General features: G+C 39.6%; 1 protein-coding gene across 1 annotated transcript in view; it reads right to left on the minus strand.

Annotated features, from left to right (window-relative positions):
• Positions 1-13,521, minus strand: part of WASHC3 (WASH complex subunit 3) — a 57,090-nt gene that overhangs the window by 12,281 nt on the left and 31,288 nt on the right. The gene's annotated exons all lie outside the window — the stretch shown is intronic.

Below are 13,521 nucleotides of genomic sequence, written 5' to 3' on the forward strand. Positions count from 1 at the left end.
AGACAAAACAAACAAACAAACCATTTTTTTCAGAGTAAGTGGATAAATAAAAATAATCTTGTTTGCTAAAATTAATCTGTTAATTAATAATCTGTTAATAAAGAGCTAATGTAGCTTAAAGAAATCTTTTTTTAAAGAAATCTTTAATGTAGCTTAAAGAAACCATTTTCCTGAGCTTTGTCATGCTACATCATTATGTGAGTTACAGTCATGACCAAAATAATGCATCACCAAGAATTTGCTCATTTAATTCATTAGGCCAAAAAACGTCAACATACATCAACATGCAGTTGCAGACAATGTATAGTCACCTTTTCATTTGTGCAGTGAACAGCTATTGAACATTCTTTGATTATTCTCCGGCTCCAGGCACCTTTTCATTCAAGATCTTAATATTTTTTCAGTTCCGGTGTAAGTAGACATGTTGCAAGCAATTCAAAAAATTTTCTTCTACCAAGTTGTATCATTTTAGCTGTGGATGAGTCTTGTTAAATAATGCTATTTAAATTGTTACAATCAAATGCTAATCATCGAAAGGTTTGGGTTGAAAGGGACCTTAAAGACCACCTAGTTCTGCCCCCCCCCCCCTCCCTCCCCGCCACAGGCAGGGACACCTCCCACCAGACCAGGTTGCCCAAAGCCCCATCCATTTTGGCCTTGAACACCTCCAGGGATGGGGCATCCACAACTTCTCTGGGCAGCCTGTTGCAATGCCTCACCATCCTCTGAGTGAAGAATTTCTTCCTAACGTCTAATCTAAATCTTTAACCTCAGTTCTCTTCCAGAACTCTTCCCTGCTTAACACTCTGAATTAAAAGTGAGTCTTTTTCTTTTTCCACTTTTACCTTGCAGCTCTGAAAAGATATTTTTCACACAGTTCATATTATTTCCAGCTGGACAGCTGCCAAGACTCTTCAAGGAGATTTGTGATCTCCTGTCAAAAAGTTTGCAGAGACTTTTGCTAAGGCTTCCACCAGCTTCCCTCAGATGGAACTGGTTTGTCACAGCAGCTCCCAGACATACACCTTACACAGTGTATTGAACCTCTGCAACAAAATAAGCTGGTACTCCTGTACGCCCAGTATGTGTTAATAAAAATTGCTCCATGCAAGCCCTTTCCTACCCTGGGTTACAATGAGAAAAAAAAAAAGAAAGTAATACCATGTTGCACCAGAGTCTCAAGCATGATATTTCAATTGTGCATATTAGTACAGTTCAGAACAATTTAAAAGAACTTGAAAAGAACTTAAAAGAACTTGAAAGAAGAAAAGAAAAGAAAAGAAAAGAAAAGAAAAGAAAAGAAAAGAAAAGAAAAGAAAAGAAAAGAAAAGAAAAGAAAAGAAAAGAAAAGAAAAGAAAAGAAAAGAAAAGAAAGAAAAGAAAAGAAAAGAAAAGAAAAGAAAAGAAAAGAAAAGAAAAGAAAAGAAAAGAAAAGAAAAGAAAAGAAAAGAAAAGAGAAAAAAGAAAAGAAAAAGAAAAAAGAAAAAAGAAAAGAAAAGAAAAGAAAAGAAAAGAAAAGAAAAGAAAAGAAAAGAAAAGAAAAGAAAAGAAAAGAAAAGAAAAGAAAAGAAAAGAAAAGAAAGGAAAAGGAAAAAAGAAAAAGAAAGAAAGTTTCTTCTAGCCAAATTATAGAGTAATCAAGTTTAATCAACAGCAGCATTGTTCCACATTGCCTGTTAAAATGTGGTTGCTTGTTCCATGTGTGCTTTACATGTGGCATATTAATAAAATAGGGAAAGTTCCTTAAGGATCATGATCACCTAAAAGAGATAAAACAGAGAAATAGAGAATAGTCTGTTTTGTACAGCACTCGCATTCAACTTGTGTCTTATGTTCTCCACTGCTACATCACAGCCTGGCACAACAATCTTTGCCTTGGCCAGATCCAGCTGCTCAGCCTGTTTTCCCGAAGGAAGAGGACCTTTCCTTCCCAGGGAAAGCTGAACAACCTGAGGCATGTCCCCTCACCAAGCAGATGAGCAACCCTTCCTCCACTCTCCTGTGCCCCCACAGCCCAGCAGTGGCTGCAGGTCAGGAGGAGGTTGGCTCATACACCCTTTTCCTCAAGGTCGAAGAGGTCTGCTTTTGCACTTAAAGAGAAGCAGAGGTGTCTGCCTTAATCTATCTCTTAACCTTAATCCATTGAATACTCTGGTCAGAGTTGTGGCGAAGAAATCTGCACATTAAAACAACAAATACCTCATTTGGAGGAGGGTCTCAGCTGTATGAGGAGACCTCTTTTGATTCACAGGCAGGAAGAAAGGAGCCAAAGAATGCAGGAATGACAGGACCAAAGAAAAGCAACTGGGCTCCAAGGCAGCTTTTGGGGAGCTGCTCTCAGTTGAAAACTGTAAGAAACGATCCAGCACACAAGATCTTAGCAGGAAATAATATGATATTCACTTGGAAGACTGATCCCTGTGCGGGAAACAGGCCAACAGGGAATCTGTGAGGCAAGCTCCAGAGTCCTGTGGCAGGCACGAAGAGGGATTTTGGATGTGAGAAGACATATGGAGCGAGAAGAACTAACATTAAACTAGCCTGAAAGTGCTGAAGAGGAAAAAATATGCCAATATGTGAAAATTTTGATTGCAGCATGGATTACCTGAGCTCTCCAGAAAACACAGAAAATTACAGAGTGAACAGAGTGAGAGTCTCACACTCAGAGCTCAGATAGTGAAACTTCAGCAGCAGAGGCAGATAAAAAGGCTGGTGGAAAGAAATAAGCTTTGCTTTTTGTGCAATATGTTCAGAAAGATTAAACCTTCACTCTCTGGAGTGCCTTATATTATACAGGGGTTACCTAGGTGCAATATAAGTCTAAATCCGTAAGAAAGGCAAATATGCAAGCAGCAGAAGGGAGGGCTGGATGAACTTGGCGATGAGCTGAATGCAATCTAGCTAGGAAGTTTAGCTCTCCAAAATATATGTATGTGAGATCTTGGTCTGAGCATTGGAAAAGGAAGCTGGGAACTTTCCCTGAGTAATGTTTTCTCACCTGGCTTAAAGAAGCAAATTACTGTGCTCAATATCACTTTGTGTTGTTGGGATCTACTAACCTCTTGCCTTCTAGACATACCATGTTGACAAGCGATAGGACATGAGGAAACGGTCTCAAGTTGCATTAGAGGAGGTTTAGAGTGGAGTTTAGGAAGAAGTTACTCATGGAGAGCGTGGTTAGGAATTGAAATGGGCTGCCCATGGAAGTGGTGGGGTCCCCATTCCTGAAGGTGTGTAAGAGGTGTGTGGACGTGGCACTCAGGAACATGGTTTAGTGGTGGGACTCAGTAGGTGAAGTTGCTGGTTGGACTTGGTGATTCTGACGGTCTTTTCCAGCATAGATGATTCTGTGATTCTACAATCATGCTGGAGAGAAGAAACAATCAGCAGCGCAGGGTTGCTTCTGGGACACAACATAAGCCAGCTGTAGTGTGTTTTCGTTTATAAGGTTTCCACAGTTTTGGCTACAGCTATCACAGCTGGGTCTGCCTTTCACTGCATTTGTGTGTGTGTGAGCATGCACCCATGTGGTCTCCATACATAACATGCACAGACAGCATTAGCACAATGAAGCCTGACAGTGGTGAGAGTGCTGCATGTTGCTGCAAAGTACATAAATGACAACCATTTCTGTACTTTATAAAAAGAGAAAAAGCGATTGAGGATATTTAAAATGAGATTTGGCTGTGTTTTCTGATTGGAAAGGTGATGCAGAAAGAGCTTGTCTTGCATTAAAAAGGAAAATAGGCAACTTCCACCTCTGGTATGTGCATATTTCCATGTACACAATAGATGGCAGTAGAAGACCACATGATCAGGGTTTGTTTTTCCACGTTCACTGAGAAATTATCACTGTTGCTAGCAAGTACAATAGTTTTATAGGTAGCTCTAGCTGGTTTTAATAGTCATTGGAGAGCCAGTTAAATGATTTTTTATTACTCCTCGGTGGAAAAAAGTCAGATGCAAGTTCTCTTGTCATCCCTTTCTGCCTCAAAGTAAATGTATTTTTCACTGCAACGTCTAGTTTCATAGCAACTTCAATATTCAGATTAATTTAGCTAAGCCAAAGGAGCCGCTTGATGTAGTTAACAGTGGCATGAGTTGCAATTTGGCTTTTGTTATGAAGCCACTTGCTTTGGGAAGTTTCTCTTATCCCATTACAAAAAGGTACATTTTACTCAACAGTTTTAACAGGTACCTATCATTTCTACTAGAGCATCAGAAAAAGAGATAGATTTTATTTTCATGACACAACAATATAGAAAGGACAAACTTTCAACATTTCAAAATTACAGCTATTCTGCACCTAGAAACAGTGACATACCAGCTTGGCTGTAAAACAAATAAACAAACAAACAAAAACAAAAAACAAATCACCAACAACACCAACAATAAAATAAAATAAAAACAAATACAGATAATAAAATAAAATAAAATAAAATAAAATAAAATAAAATAAAATAAAATAAAATAAAATAAAATAAAATAAAATAAAATAAAAACAATAAAATAAAATAAATTGAAGGCAGCTGCTGTGTTTTTCCAAAATCCACTTTTGTTTACACATAAAGTCTGTTTTCAGTTATTTCATTGAGTGAGTAAACAGTTGGGTAGCATTTTTTGCATGTCTTCTGTGAAGTGTAGCAATAATCCAGGCCTCTGAACATCTATCAATTTACTTGGAATTATACAAGTTCAGCATTCTTGGTCTTAAATAAGCTATACTGAGTGTAGGTATTCCTCTAAAAACCCTCATCAACAGTGTTGCATGGATTTTTAAAAATAAATATTAAAAATACTTTAACAGAATGTGAGTACTTTATTATTGCTAGATGTCTTTAACAAATGGAACCTTTTACTCAACAACATGATTCCTCTCCCCATATATGCTCATAAAATTAATTATTATGTGGAAGTTATATTTGAAAGAAGGCTTCTCTGATGAACATCTGGACTTTCATCATGAGCTCTAATCTGGGGAACAATATCTCTGTAGTTCTACATTTATTAGAAAGATTAGCAGCTGACAGCTCCATGCAAAAAGGTCTCTCTCCTTCCTCATACACTGCATTAAATAGTTGAAAAAAATTAGGTGATTTTCATGGACTTTTTTTTTTTCCTTTCAGTTTGAATTATTCAACAGTGTTTTGTGATGGCTATAGGGAGGGGGAGACAGCAGCTGATGAGAGGGTCAGAGCAGGTTGCTCAAATGTTCAATGTTGCATACACGGGCATCTCTGCAACAGGGGGTTGTTTTGTGTCGTTTCATTTGGCAAAGGCAGAAACCACACAAAAGTCAATAGAGAAGCTAATTTCAAAGGTCTTGTATAAGGCTAAGGAAATTCTAACCAGGAAAAAAGGAAATCACACTGGTAATGAGATACGTGTCTTAGCTTCTGTCTTTGTGCATAAAGGTTCTGTTAGATATCTCTTCATGTTAGCTAGAATATGGAACTGTTTATTTCCTATCTGTCTGTGGGTGACTGTGTAATACAATTCTAGAGCAGTACTACAATTCAGAGGAATTATTTTTGTTCAGTTCAACCAGATTTCGCCCTAAACATCCCATGTATAGATACTTCAAAGACCTTGACTACACTCCAATCATATGATCATAGAATCACCGAGTCTTTTGGGTTGGAAGGGACCTTACAGATCTCCTAGTTCCAGCCTCCCTGCCATGGGCAGGGACACCTCCCACTAGGCCAGGTTGCTCAAAGCCCCATCCAACCTGGCTTTAAACACTTCCAGCGATGGGGCATCAAAACAAGGGTTTATGCTGCTAGGCATTGTCATCCCAGCATTTCCAGGCTGGTTGTGTTTCTTTCTAGTAATCTGTGCTAGGTTTAATCTATATAGGTTACCTGGAAAAGTCAAAAATTGTTACTTCGGGAATACCATAAATATTGCTTTATACAATTGCTCTTCTCTTCCCCAGGATAGTCCTTCATATTACAATAATTTCTCTTTTTTTTTCCTTAAAAAGTTGTAAGTTGAATTTAATATAGATTTGAAGTTGGACTACGTTTATGTGTAAAATCTTTACTGCTTAGAACTGATTTTCACCATTGCTCTTAATTGCAATGTGGAAATGTAATGTTCAGAAACTCCTCCTGATGAAATATCACTCTGTTCTTGTAGAGAGCTAGGTAATCTTTGAAGATTAAAATTCAGTAAGAGATATGAACCTTTGCCTAAAGGAAAAGCAATTTTCTTGCTTCTAATCAACCAAAAACACATTACAAGACTTTTACTGGCTTCAATGGTTGGTATTTCTACTGCTCTGCAAGTGCATACATTTTGCAAGTGCAAAACATCCCCATGGGGCCTGGGGATGTTTTCTGGATAGCTTCTGGAGTCAGTAGGATAACCTCGGCGTGGGTCTGGAAAAGAAATTATTTCTCTGTTAGGAGTTTGAAGGAGATGTCAAGTGCTAAAACTATCTGCTTATTCCACTCCAGATTCTTAAGCCCAACACGTTTTCATGTTGAAAAACTGGAAATGGACTGTTCAAAATGAAGTGTTCAAACCTGAGGTATACCAATACCACAGATTGCAAAAGGATGTTGTTTTGACTAAGTCTCTAATAAAATTTAATTCAAAATTCAGTGCAAAAGCTATTGTGTGTAGAGCTCATCACAGTGTGGCAAGATGTGAGAAGTCCCCAAGTAGCTGTAACAGCCTTTGAAGCAACTGAGGAAATGGGAGCCAGGGTTCAGAAAGCACTCATTTTCTCAGGAGTGTGGAAGCTTTCCATTGGCATGGGTTCGTGTTGGTTTTGGGGGCACAGAGATGGCGCCATTTCTTATTTCTCCCTTTGTCCTCTGTCATTCTGTGTTACATAATACTCAATTCACACAAATTGTATTGGCAAACAGCTCTCCGAGTATGTTAGTATTAGGATGTGGTTTCTATGATTCTGTTCCAGAAATCATCCTTCTTCATGACAGTCAACAAATTAGCCTTACTTTCCTCCATTTTGTGGTCTCCATGCAATGCCTGGGGAATTTAAACCTATGCAGGTAGTAAGTCATGGGGGCTCTCTGACCTGACTGCCTACCAAAATCAACTCTGAACCAAGATCCTGCCTACAGCTGGCATGGCTGCTTAGTTTAAAAGTGTTTACACCAAATATTCGGGGCAATTATAGTATTATAGCAGAGTTTAGAGGGTGATTGCCAGTGCTGTCAAAGGGCGAAACTGACATTTTTTCAGTACCTTTCCTTGCCAAACAGCTTTAAAATTTGAACGTTTTTATTGTATTAGTGTAGCTTTTTAGTCGTGAACTGAATTTTAAACATGCTTACTGTTTAGGGTAGGCAATACAAAATCCCTATTGCTACTTTCCTGGAATTTCAACCAAAAGGAATGGTATAACATTATATAATCAGATTTTTTTTTAAATCAACTTGCAGTTTTACATGGCATCTTATGTCTGCTCATGGCAGCCAGAACTGAGCATTGCCATTGAAAACAGAGAGTCATGGCAGTATATTCACTCCAAAAATACCTTCTGGTTGCAAAAATATTTAACAATGTTAGGCCAAAAGAGGAGTGAAAGGAAACTAAACAAAGACAGGCTTGGAAACTCTTCGTTGCAATGTCAGATAAAATTCAACATGGACAAATGCATAAACAGATAAATAAAAGAATACATGTATATAAGAATGTGGAATAAAAATGCAGCCCTGCAGACTGCTGAGTCTTACTAGATATGGGGATGGGATGAAAAGGCAATGACTCTCAAACCACCTGGTTAAATTCAGCAAACAGAAAACGCTGTGCAGGCAGCAAGCATTCAACTCAGGTCTGGTGATGGACTCGTCCCTCCCGCCTTTCTAGAAAGGATAGACCGGCTGCCTCTGTGCGTGTGTCTGGGTTCTGGAAAAACAGAGATCTCAGAAACCAAAATCCTAGCGGTACCATGGATGGGTTATTGAAAGCACCCCATAAATCATGGGAGCAGTTAGCGGCAAGATGAGAATTAGTGATCTGATTTTCTTGAAAGTCAGCTGGAGATGGGTGATTTTCTCTTACAATAAGTTATGTAACTTTAAGAATCGGCAGTTCTTCTGCATTTTTGTCACTTGCTCTAAGAACAGGAAAATTCAGACACAGAATTAATGTTCAGAAGCTGAGAGAACAGGTAAGAAAGAGGAGAGTCCCCACATAAGAAAATAGGGGAAGGAAAAGGTAGGACTAAGACGGTTTGACTCAAAGCTGATGGAAATGAACACCTCACTTCCCCTGGCCTCAGTGGAAAAAAATAAAGAACTCTGTATTATCACATAATGAATATACTATCAGGGATACTAAATGACAGCAAATTACTTAAAGGAAGCAGAAAGCACTTGTTCTCCAGTTATCTGTTTCCTGATACTAAAGATCAAGCGCTTGGTAGGTTTCACAGGAATGAAGTTATCCTGTAACTGCAGTCAAAGGACCTGGAGAGGAGATACCTGCTGTTGACATGCAGCAGATAGGTCAGAGACAGAAAGATTTTGCCCATCTGTGGGTTTTCAGTAAAGATTTTGGGATATCAGATCATGGTTGCATGTAAAGGTCCCTGTGTAGCTTCTGGAGGGGTGACACCAACTTGTTCTGCAGTTTCAAAAGTTTTTTTTTTTTTTTTTTCTTCCAACAAGATGGAAGAACTGGAAGAGAAAGAGAGCTCTGAAATGAAACACTGAGGAGTCAGTTACACATAGAGAGATGTCTGGGGAGCTCTGCTCCTGTCTCCAGTGTCGCGTGGAAGCATCTGAAAACGGTGTCACTGCAGGTGCAAGGAGGATTTCTGGCCTGTGAGGTCTCCTCCACGCCCAGCAGCTAAGTGGTAGCTGAAATACATCTCAAGGAGTGCACAGGAGCCCCTCGCATGACAAGGTGGGAAAACAGAAACCTCAGTGGGATCATAATAACAACAACAACAACAATAAATTAAGTGGGGATGGTGTGAAGGGATGAGTTAAACTGGACATAAAGCAGATGCAAAGTTACAAACCTCAGCTGAGGACCAGTTCTGATCTGGGGAGGAAAGGGGTGAGGACTATGCTGATGCAACTGGAAGGGCCACAAGGTAAATGACCACTGATCATAGCGTGTGTAATGAAGTCTTAAAGCATCTGTCAACAGTCAGAAGGAGGATGGCAGCTCCAGCAGAAAAGGGAGGAGATGGCTCTTCTTATCTCAGTTTATCCTGGGCTGCATTAAGATCCAGCAAATGCGCTGTTGTACTTCATCCAGCCAAACCTATGGAATTAATTCTCATCTCCTGGATATGCTGCACAGGCAGTAGCTCTGTCAGTCTGCAGCTAAACCACTGTTCGACGTAAAATACTGCTAATCTGAGCTTACCCCGTAGCATGTATTTGTTGGTGTCCCAATCATTTATTTTTGGGTTATTGTGAATTGTCAGTGTTGTTTTCTTTATACAAGGGAACACATTATTCATAAGGTGCCAGACAACATCTTTATAATTATCATGAAGTCTCCTATAGAGAGTTTCCTGTTAACTTTCATACTGTTTTGAAGAAAATTCTTTTGAAGGCTTTTGTAGGCTCTTGTCCAACATATCTGGGGAGTCTGTATTTCAACATCTAGTTTTACTCTCCTTTAGAGTTTATTTATGGCCACTTTAGTGCCTTTAACTTCCTAGGATTTTAAAATACTTTTTTTTTAACCAGTTTACTCATTTGAGATTTGCACAAATTTGAACAGAGACTAGCTGAATCGCTGGTAATTAAAGCATAATCACAAAACCTGTTCTTAAAACAACCTCATTTGCAGCTTGTGTTCCTTCCAGTGCTGTGTATAACACACGCACAGAGCTTGCTTTGTTTCAGTTACATACGGCTACACCAGAACTGTGCAGAATGTAAACAGGAAGCTATAGAGGCTGAAGTTTACAGCAGATTCTCTAAACAGGACATGAATTCCAATGAAAGTTCCTTTCAGGAAACCTAGCCATTTTTGTCACTTTTTTTTTTTTTCCTTTACTTTTTTTTTTTATTTTTATGTTTTTATTTTTTATTTTTTAAGGATACAGATTGGTGTCATCTTTCCCCCACCACCTTTCCTTCCACCCCTTATCAGAACTGCAATTTTAAAACAAACTGAAATGAATTAAGCTTATGCTATTTCCTGGCTGCTTATAAAGGTCAGAAGAGCTGACTACTTCTTGCATCTAAAGTTACAGTGAGGAGAGCAAATGTTTCTGTAACGAATCCGCTTTAACCTGAAATACAGATCCAGTCATGTTCTGAAATATCCATTCCCTTGCTATCATTTAGTGTTCAATGCTTTTTTGGATTTTCCTTATTGTTCACAGTAACTCTTGGGCAGATGCAGTGCAAACTGCAGTTTTCCTCTGCCACTCAACTCTGTGCGTAACAAGCTGCTTAGCATACAGCTCATTATTTCCTAACATTTAAATAGGGATAGTGCTGTTTCAAGTAAGGCAGAAATGACTAATCCCATCATACTACTGCCCAGGTAGCCGTAAGACAGCTTGTCTTTCTGCGGATCATGCTGCAGCTGACATCTGGCATCCCACACAGAAAGAGAGGATTCTTTGCCTAATGGTTGAAATGTTCTCAATCAATAAATACTTAAACATAGCTGGAAATTGGCAGAATATGAGGGGTCTCCTGTTAAGTAGGACATCTGCCTGTATAATATTCCAAAATAAGGCCCTAGGAAGGAAAATTATGAAGTGAGAAATTGTTTGTGTTAAGGCTAAAATGTTCAAAAAACAACTATTGTTATTAGATCTGAATTAGCTCCTCTGATGTTACATCAAACCTTATTAGCCCTCTTTTAGCAAAGAGCTGAGGCTGTTGCTTAACTTTCTGGAACAAGCCTTGAATTCCATTGTTTTTCAGAGGCTGTGGTTTGGTTCCCAGAACCAAAATGAATCTGATTCTTGAGCTGGCATATACCCGTAAAGCATTCCTAGATCAGGGCTCTGAAAAGGGAGACTTTGATTTCAAAACCTCTTCCACATTAATGGGTTCCTTATGGGTGATAATGGTGCAATTAGGAGTGATGGAGAATTAGTCTGAGCTTAGCAGTCACCCTTTTCAGATTCATTAGAGAGAAGGAGCAGAGACTGGGAGTCCTTCCTTTTGGCATCAGGAGGACATCGAGATCCAACCATGCTAACTGGTAATGACTGTGTTAAGAACGATGTTTACTCGAGGGCTTATTCAAAAACACCGACATCCTGTGGAATCTTTCCACTCCACTTGGATTTAAATCACATTCTGTTCCTGCCATGCTTATCTGCTCAGTGTTTACTACCTTGAAAAGGCCTTCGAGAGCCATTTGCAGGGGGAAAAAAATAAAAAATATATTTTTGGTTGACAGTTACTTATGAGTCAAGTAAACAGCAGTATTTACAGACACCCTTTTTTAGGGTGCTACTTACTAGGTAAATTCACCATGAATGCACATTGCTGATGGGCTGGTCTGCATGATTGTTTTTTTCTGTTTGTCAACACCTGTCCAGCAGTTGAATGCATTAACTAAATTTTCTCCTGTCCTGCAAATACATCCGTGTTTATAGTTGTGCCTAGGTTTGTAGGCCTGGCCATGAGTTCTATGCACTGATGTAAAATAATAAATAAACATGAGCTTCTTCTGAGAAGAATGAACTATCTGTACCATACAATGGTACTTTCAGGCTGTCACAAAGATCAAGCTGGATGGCACCAAGAGACTTGGGCTATCTACCTTGTCACACTGAGTTCATTAGCTGATTACAGCTGGCATGTGATTTATCATTTTCACTCTCTTATCCAGAAATAGTGTTTCATGTGAAGCAAAACTGACAAAAACATATTAATTTGCAAGAGAACCCAGAGCCAAAACTAGTTTTGTGCTCAATTGCAGTCTGCCAAGAACTTCACAGTTCACAAAAGAGCTTGCTGATACCATTATGACAACAGTGTCAAAATGCCTATCGGACTTGGTGGGAAAAATTTTTAGCATTTATAAAGCTGAAAATGTAGAAGTCTTAGACAGCTGTCTTCATCAGGCCAGTCAGCATAAGTGATCTCATCTTTGTCCTAGTTATTGGAATAACTTCAAAACTATGTCTTACCTCATTAGGTAGCAACCAGAACTATGCAAATATCACCTGGATCATGTATCCAGATTTATGAACAATGACTGCTGAGTGAAAAGTTTTGAAGCTATCCTTTGTATAACATCCTTTTGAATGACTTATGTTTCTGCATCTCATGTAAAATCAATTGATATTTGTCTTTGTTTTCTAAAAGGTTACTTTCTCCTTTCTTTTTTCTTTTTTTTTTTTTCTCCTTTGTATCAGTCTAGTATTTTAAATTATTCTATGCTACATAGGAACAGAAAATTAGAGAGTAGATGGCCCAAAATCAAGCAAAATGGCAAAAACAAACTCCTCAGATTATGCTGTGATTGTATTAGATTAGGAAAAGTCTTTTGAGAGCATGGACCAAAGCAGATAAATCCCATCTTCTGGAGCTCTTAAGGACAGCAAGGTTTCAGTATTCATGCAGATGAAGCCCTTGGAGGCTATTAAGAACATGGGCTTCAAAGCACTTTCATTTTTTTAGGAGGTCATCCCAAAAAGTACAGTTTCCCTTCTCCATTACCCACTCCATAGGCTTTCATAGGATCATAGAATCATTTAGGTTGGAAAAGACCCAGAATATCATCAAGTCCAACCATAACCTAGAACTACCAAATCCACTGCTAAACCATGTCCACGTCATCCACACATCTCTTAAATACTTCCACAGATGGCAACTCCATGACTTCCCTGGGCAGCCTGTTCCAGTGCCTAACCACCCTTTACATGAAGAATTTTTTCCTGATATCTAATCTAAACTCACTGGCACAACCTGAGGCCATTTCCTCAAGCCCTGTCACTTTTCACCTGAGAAAAGAGACTGACACCTCTTTGCTGCAGCCTCATTTCAGGTAGTTGGAGAGAGTGATGGGGCCTCCCCTCAGGCCTTTAGTCTTCTCCAGAATAAACAGCTCTCGCTCCCCCAGGCGCTCCTCATAACTTGTTTTCTAGTCCCTTCACCAGTTTCGTTGCTGTTCTCTGCACATGCTCAAGCAATCCAATACCCTTCTTGTGGTGAGGGGCCCAAAGCTGAAGGCAATACCTGAAGGGCAATCCCTCCATGCCAAGCACAGAGGGACAGTCACCTCCCTCGTCCTGCTGGCCACTCTACAGCTGATGCAGGCCAGGACACCACTGGCCTTCCCGGCCACCTGAACACACTGCTGGCTCGTGTTCAGGTGGCTGTTGACCAACACCCCCAGGTCCTTGTCTGCTGGGCAGCTTTATAACAACCCTTTTATGTACAACCTGAAGCTTGGGGTTGTTACGGCCCAGGGGCAGCACCTGGCACTTGGCCTTGTTGAAGGCACAGTTGGATGTGGCCCATTGACTCGTCCCATCCAGACCCCTCCTACCCTCAGGTAGATCCATGCGTCCACCCACCTCAGTGTCATCTCCAAATTACTGAGGGT

This window comes from Anas acuta, chromosome 1 (genome assembly GCF_963932015.1).
Source record: "Anas acuta chromosome 1, bAnaAcu1.1, whole genome shotgun sequence".
NCBI classification, from domain to species: Eukaryota; Metazoa; Chordata; class Aves; order Anseriformes; family Anatidae; genus Anas; species Anas acuta.